The following is an 8,636-nucleotide window of genomic DNA, read 5'->3' on the forward strand; positions in this document are numbered from 1 at the left end:
AATACCACAAGAAAGATAAAATGCAAACATACATCAACCATTTTCCATTTAATGCTCTCTCCCATTGTTTTTTCAATCAATTTAATAATATAGTAAGACTCGGCATTTTTTCCTTTTTTAATTGAGTTGATAATGTATCCATAGAATTTATAATTTTTGGGATTGTGAAAAATCATAATTAACGTCCAATGACCCCTGCATAAATGAAATTTTTGATGAAAGGTCATGTTTTAACATTAAAATAAACGAACTAAAATAAAAACATTGTAAATATAAATCGAAAGTATAGTACCCGGCAAAATACGGTGCCATAAAATAGTGTATGTTCTTATGTTGATTCATGATCTTTTTAATATAATCGATGACATACTTACTATTACTATGGCAAGCATCAAGTTCGATCATCCGGGGATTGAAATATGTCGTTTTATCTCCCCCGATTGCAAATAAAAACCTGAACTTAAAATAATTTTTATATAAGGTTAATACCACTCATTTATATTTAAATAAAATGTTGCAAAAAGAAATACTTAAAAAAGTGAAAAAATCAAACTTACATGATATAACAACTCATAACACTCATTTCCGCCCAATCGTTGACACATAACTGCTTCATCGACTCTACTTCAACATCCTTAGTATAAATTTCCGTATGCATCCCACTAGGTGAAGTGATTTCTTTTGAGGTGTCTTGCTTAGCTAAATTCATCAGTTTTTCTGCATACTTGTATATTTTTGGGGGCCTTGACTTTTCCCTTTCCAAAAGTGTAGCCATTCTTTTAAAACAAGGCACCACATCATTATCTTTAGGATTGGACACATGTTCGGTGGCTTTTGGATGAGAAACAACCTCACTAGCTTTAGAATAAAGGATAGCCTCACTAGCTTTAGGATCAGAAAGAGCCTCAGTAGCTTTAGGATTAATAACTTGCTCATGAGTCCTTTGTATCGGGCGCTTCTTAGTCAACTACATTAACAAATAACATTAGCAAACCATCTATTATAAATAAATAGTTATATAGAAAAATTTGATTACCAAATCCATAAAACTCCCTTGATCGTTTACTTCTTGAAATTCCATATGTCCTTGTTCAAGCTACATTGATGAAAAGTTATTTTTATTTCAACTAAACAGGAAGAAAACAATTACTGGTGCTGGCACATAATACTCCAAATGATGGGGTGGTTGCAGATGTCGGGTGACTGATTGCAGCGGATAATCAATGTTTAAGAGATATGCATTATAAAAAAGTATTAACATAACAATACATAAAGTAATATGCAGTTAGTGTTTATATAAATTATACCTTTAGTGCTTTTCTAGGCCACTGAATAAATTGTCCTTGTATACTCTTTAGTTTATTAGTTACTTCCTCATGTGTATTTTTGTGTGGCGGGACAGGGTAACTTTCATATTTTTCGTTTATAGCATCTACATGGATTTTCATGTAATCGTCTTGCATCCACCTACCATGTAGCATCCTAACAGAACTAGGATAAACCTGTCCATGTCCTAAAACCATATCGGGGAAAGAGTCGCCGAATGGCCTTAGAAGATCACAAGTACGTACTGACTGCAAACACGTAAACACTGTTAGTAACACTACTAGAAAAAATGCTTTTAATGACATGCGTCTTATGATCTAAAAATGACCATACCATTAATATTCTTGAATAAAATGTGTTTATCATATTTGTGTAAGTTCTATGTAGAGTCACTTATCACTAGACTATAAAGTGAAATAAAAAACTAATTTTGTTCAATCCAGATTGGTTTTTTACCCATTTTGAGGAGAAGATGATATCAAAGTTCTGTTGTGGCAGATGTGATGATTTCATTACGTATAGAATATTTTTAAAAATCATAAAAGAATTGAAACAGAATAGACATGCCACACAATTGACTTTAATTAGAACGTTAGGTCAACGATCGCAAACGTAGGCCAACGTGCACGTGCTGGTCAGCTCGTGCGTTTAGGTGCGGTTCAGGTCTAGTTAGCTCATTTGGTTCAAGTATGGTCAGCTCATTTGGTTCTGGTCAGCTCATTTGGTTCTAGTCAGCATGCTCATGCGGTACATTCGTGAACGCTGGTGCTAACCAGCACGCTCATACAAATGTGCAGCTCGCACCTGCACAGAATAGACCTGCTGCACAAATGTGCAGCCCGTACCTGCACAGAACTGAACAGAACTAACCAGAACTGAACAAAACTAACCAACACGCTCGTACAAATGTCCAGTAAACAAATTGCAATTGTTTTTCGAGAAGTGTAAACATAGCTTTTTAAGCAAAATAAGTAACATGACTTTAAAATACAGTACCTTGATTTCCGGTAAACAAATTGACGAGGTCGTCTGAGCTGCTGCAACATTTTGACACTGGTCCACCTGCATGACATCTAACTCTTCTACTCTCTTAGTCCCCTCAAATCTCTTTCTTTTCTGTTTGAGAGGTCTTTGAAACACCAAGCACACTGGAAACTAACCGAGTACGTCCCCTATGCTTACGTCCCTTACCAACAATTTTATAATATGTACCATCTTCCTTCATCTCTCTCTTTACAATGCTATTACAAAACATATTATGGTAAAAAATTTATATGTATGTGTGTGTGTATCAATTATATAAAATGAATATAAAAATTTACCAAGTTGTGAAGTACTCCTTTCAATTCACCACCCGATAACAGGCGTGGTGAAAGTTCATATAACTTTGTGACACGGTTGTATGTCGCTTTGCTAACAGTGAATTTTTTTACCAGTTCATCTTGCAAACCTTTAGGTGTGGGTAGGTTTTTACAAGTTGCTTCCATCTATCTTGCCACACATTCTCCAATCCAGCGCATCCCATTCGTCCTACATGAGAAGGCTAATTGTTTTTTTCAGCACTCGTCGTTGCTTTTTTGCTTATTTCCTTAATAAAGATATTTCAAATAATAAAAACCATTAATACCAATTACCACATAAATTAATAATAACAACGTTTATTATTATTTAAAAAAAATACCTTGAAAGCTTCAGAGTATGCTCGGTTAACAAAAGATTGCCAATGACTTTTGTCTAGAAACGTGTATACTTTAAATGGATCTACTTTTTTAGAGCAAATTTTGTTACAACTGCATGTCAAAAGTTTCTTAAAGAGTTCTTTCCACTTTTTACAATTGCATCTTTTGGGTCATCGTTAGGTATCTTCCACGATGCCTATATATTTAAACAATATTTAAACATAGATAGTAACAAATATTATATTTAAAAACTAAAAGAAGAAAATACAATACCTTAATGTACTCCCATACATCATCGTACTATTTTTTGTCTACATCTTCAACTAGTTTATAGTAAGGAATCCATTTCCTAAACTCTAAACAACTCCATGACTTAAAAAGGCCCCGCATTTTTCCAATAGCTGAACCATTACTATCGAATTCAATTGTATATTTGCTCGGATCTTTAATGATCTTCTTACATTTTGCAGGTCCTCGCTTGCGCTTACCAGACATTTTTACTAAACATAAAAAAGAGAAGATAAAACTTATATGTTAATCACCATATAGAAATATGAAACTACAATCTAGGTTACAATTAAGAGATGAGAAAACATCTAAAAACACAAGTAATTGAAAGACTGTGAATCCAAATAAATAATTACATCTTATCAAGATCCAAACAAAAACAAGTTTAGCAAAAATAGAGATACCTGATGGCGAGAAACAAACAGAGGGACTGCCTGAGTTCTGAGATTACTAATGGCTGAGTAGGAGGGGAAGTTGTGAGAAGCTACTGGTAGTGGGAAAAAACCTAGAGGAAAACTTACTTTTTAGGCGGTGATTGATGTGCTAAAAGCAGTTTAATATTTATTAAATAAATTAACTAAAAATAAACACTAAGTAATACTTTAGACTCTCTAAAACTCAACTAAACTACTAACCGGTAAGTAAACCGATCAACTCTAGTAAAGCTAAGTAAGTCCGGATATCAAACCCACGAGACTCTCTAAATTACGTTTATTAGCTAATTAGACTCGGCTACAAACACGACTTATTAATATTTGTTTGGGGGGTTTTATTTAAAATACTAATTTAATACTATAACTAAAAACTAATTAAGAAGACAAGTAATTTAAACAAAAACAAAGTTTGTTGTGAAAATAAGATGATGATAAGAAAAAACTACCTAGGCTAGAATCCCCTAAAATTCAGTAATTAATTAACCCGGAAAAATATTTAGTTATGGACTGGGATAGTAAAATAGACACTTAAAAGAAAACCCGAACAGGACCCCTGACCCTTCTTAAGAGATACCTATGGATTTCTAACAAGTTGTAACGCACACCAGTATTAAAAATCAAGTTCCCTTACGGTCACCTAATTAATTTTGATCTAGTTCCTTTATAACGAAATCCTACCTTACAGCGCGAAAATCAAAGGCAATTTAAAATATTTAATTGACTTAATAGACAATAATAAATAATCAACCCTAGACGGACTTCATACGAAGAACTAAATCTAGCAAGATTAAATAATAAAGATGTGTCAATAACCAAGCATTTTACAGATTTTAGGTTAGCAGCACACTAAGATTTATTTGACAATATTATTTCTATGATCTTATCATGAAATCAACCATAAAATAATCAAGAACACAAAGTAATTAACCTAATAGCAACCTATCATATGACAAACAATAATCAAGGAAAACTATGGAATAAAACTCATCAACCAATCCTAAGCATCCATACACATCAATTTAATATAGATAAATCTTTTACTAAACCATAAAAACCATAACAATAAATAATCCCAAGTCAAATCAAAACATCAAATTAGGTTCATCATAACCTAGGCGGTCTAAGGGTTTAGCCAACAACCATACTCAAGAACAAAAGAAAGTAAATAGGTTTAAACAATAAATCATGACGAAAATAATGAATTCAAACCAAATAATAAATATGATTGGATGAGTAGGTGTTGAACCCGGATGCTATTTGGTTGAATCAAAGATGCTCTTTCTCTCCTTTTTTTCTTGCGGCTGACCTCCTAAAACTTTTGTCCGTCAAATACCAATCTCCCTCTATTCGTCTCTGCCTTTTATGATTGCCTCCTCCAAAAGAAAAATATACCCTTTTTATAACAACTCTCCACCGACTTGGGATATTTGCTTAATGGGTTGTTTTAATAAATCAATTAATGGGCCGACGCTAACTTCGTGGACTATTAAGGATCTCATGGCCTGACTTCGAATCTTGAGTAGTTTATTTGTATAACATTGATTATTTAGTTTATTATATCCAATGTTTATTAAATACTTAAATTATAATTCATATTATTTTCTTTTCTAATAATATACGTGAGCTGCACAAAACAGAAGTGCATTTTTGTTTTCTTTATTATTTATTTATTTTTTTTCTTTTTCATTTAAAATAGAAACCATGCAACTCCATTTAGCTTTGTAAAGCTAGTATATATAACAGGCATGATATACGAATATTAATCATTAACTAATTTTGATATTCTTTTGCTTCTTTATATATGATTTTAGCTCGTTGTCTCTCAAAACCATTAAACTCATATATGAACCAAATGATAATAATATTCAATAAAAACTTGGTTCAAAAGGATCTAAAAGTATAGGGAATATATGTAATAATATGTATATTTTAGACTACATCAAATATCCTCACACTTAAACCTTTTTCGTCCCTGAAAAAGACCAATTGCAATGGGATCAGAATCGGAGAAATACAGTCTTAAAAACATATAGGTTATCTTAAAAAATTTTTAGAACAACGCAAAAACTGCGATCACCGATATTGTTGTTCACTTAAACCCATGCCTTTGTCTTTACCGGGACAAGTAAAATCCAACTATTATTATTATTATTATTATTATTATTATTATTATTATTATTATTATTATTATTATTTTGTGTCAGGACCGTGAATCGGGTGAAACCTCGAAAGGTTGACAAGAACACACCGACTCTGTTAACCCTAAAGGCCTATTGAATATCCTGGCGGAATCAGGATATCCAACAAGTGGGAAGGAAGAAGTGACAAAATATATCAGACACGAAACGTAAATGAATGATCAGTAAGAACGATTTCAAGACAAAGATTCACTGGATTTAATATATCTTTTAATACAACCGTGAAGGAATGTCTAGGGTTTCATGTATGACGGCGGTGGCGATTGTACAAGAAAACAAAGAGAATATTCATTTTTAATGTTTTTTGTATTCAGTGCGTGCCAGCCTGTATTCCGTCTGGAAAATCCGTCTCCTAAAAGGTATCCTAGGACGTCTACTTATAGACCCTGACATTCTTTCTAGAAGTTCCTAATCATTATATAATGAAATACAAAATAATACAAATGTTGAGTCCTCGAGCAAGATAACAATCTTGCTCGAGCAAGCTCGCTATGCTAGGTATGCTCGATGAGTGTCCTCGAGCATACTTTACTTAAAATATATTCTCTTTCGGAGAATATATTCTCTTCCAGTAAGCTTTGTTGTTCTTGACTTGTCCATGCTTTGCTCGAACTAGTCCATCGAGCAAGCTCATTCTTCTTGATGTCTTCAGCTTTACTTATTCAGCAATCTTTAGCATGCTCGGATGTAAATCTTGCTCGGGAACTGAACTTTGCTCGAAGTCCTTGCTTTGATCACGTGACATCTTCTTATTGCATCCATGCTTGTCCCCATGTGCTTGATCATATTGTGCTCGTAACACTTGGTTAAATCTCGTATGATCAAGCTGTTTGCTCGATTGACAATCCATGCTCGATAGAAGAATACTCTTGCTCGTTGAAGTGTAGCTTGCTCGAAGCCTTAAACACTTAGAAGAATTAACCATTTAAGGTTCAGAAGACCTTGCTCGAAGTAGTAAAATCATGCTCGATCGTCTAGGCTTGCTCGAAGTCCATACTTAGCCGTTTTCTGAGGAGGTTGAGAAGATTCCAATCTTTCTTATCAAAAATCCGACCCAACAATCTCCCCTAGATTGGAACAAGCTCAGATGCACCAAAACATACATGCATAGAGTTACACATGTATCAGACATACAATATATATCATTCAAGAACATGTCATTTCATTACATAATAAGGAATTCTGCCTCATGGACATTACAAATCAAAGTTTTTACAATTAAAACAAAAGTACAGAGATAAATAGAAACAAATTAATTTTCAATCAGCTCCATTCCTTTATCTTCTTCCTCTGCTTCTAGCATCAGCTCTTTCCTTTAGTTTCTTGACATATGCAGCCCTTTGTTTTAGCATATCAAGTTCTTAGGAGTCAGATGCATCACTTGGAAATCTTGCATCAATCAAATCTTGTAAGTCTTGTGGATGCGTAAACTTGAGGTCTTCATCATGTCTTATAACATCAATAGGTATCCCAGATTCATTCCTCAAGGTGGTTGAATCATCATTTTGATTGTATGTTATGTATGTGATTCTTCCAAATTGTTGCACCCTTGAGTTGGGTTCCTGCATGACCTCTCTCATAGCCAAGCACTCTTTTAAGGTTTTCCTTTTCTGGTGAGAGTTGCTTGCTTGAGTTCTTTGTTTCTTTGCAGAGAGGGAAAGCTCAGAAATGTGGACTTCACTGATTTTCCTTTTCCTTTTCTCCTTCTCTGTTTGGCTTCTTATCTCTCTTTTCTTTTGCTACAGAAATGGGAATCCCTTTTTTGCTTGTGCTTTTAAAAACTTAGAGAGATCATTCCTTAGTTAACCAGATGGCTGACTTCTTATTTGATTGTCATACAAGGTCAGTTCAGTCATCTTGGTCAGTTGTTCCTTTGTAAATTCTCTCAAATCATCCCTAAAGATGATGAGATGTTCTTTCTTATCCTCTGTCACAGCCCTTAAGGTCTTTGATCTTCTGTCAAAGTAGAGATGTGTGGGCAAATTCAATTTCCTTGGCTGCACAGGCCTCACACTCTCAGACCTAGGGGTTATGATTGAGCTCCCTCCTTGAGTTTTCTTTTCCTTATCCAGCCCTTCTTTAACATACCATCTTTGGATAGTTTCATTTGTTTGCATTAACAGTCTTAACACTCTCACTCCCTTTTTATGGAGAGCATTCATCATATCTGCATGGACCTCTTCTTCGGCTATCCTCCTATCTTCCTGTAATTTCTTCTGTGTTTCAAGATACATCCTCTGCTCTCTGTTATATATTTCCATTAACTGATCAAGAGGCATGTTCTGAAACTGTTCCTGTGATATCCCTTTATCCATTACAAAAGCTTTTAACATTTCCACTCTCTAAGGGTCCTCAAACCACTTCTTTACTTCTTGATTTTTCTTTTCTTTTTCCTCCTTTTCTTTCTGCAGCCTCATCTTCAGCTCCTGTTCTCTCTCATATCTTTCTTGACTTGCTTGATCTTTCTGAGAGTCTTTTACTTGTTGTATTTTCCTTTTTAGTTCTTCATGAGAGAGTTTTATCAACTGATTATACTTGTATCCATAAAGTTGGAGAAATTTTATATCCTTATGCTTTGATTTCAAGGATTCATACTCTTCTTCATCTCTTTGTTTCTTCTCGATCCTCTTCTTGCTACTATCTGATTCTTTGAATTCTTTTTCTTTCTCTTCCTTCCTTTTGGACACCTTTCTCACATAGTCAGATAGATC

Source organism: Bidens hawaiensis, unplaced genomic scaffold, assembly GCF_021521415.1.
Source record: "Bidens hawaiensis isolate Kalapana, Puna unplaced genomic scaffold, B.hawaiensis_p1.1 tig00066092_1, whole genome shotgun sequence".
Lineage (NCBI taxonomy): Eukaryota > Viridiplantae > Streptophyta > Magnoliopsida > Asterales > Asteraceae > Bidens > Bidens hawaiensis.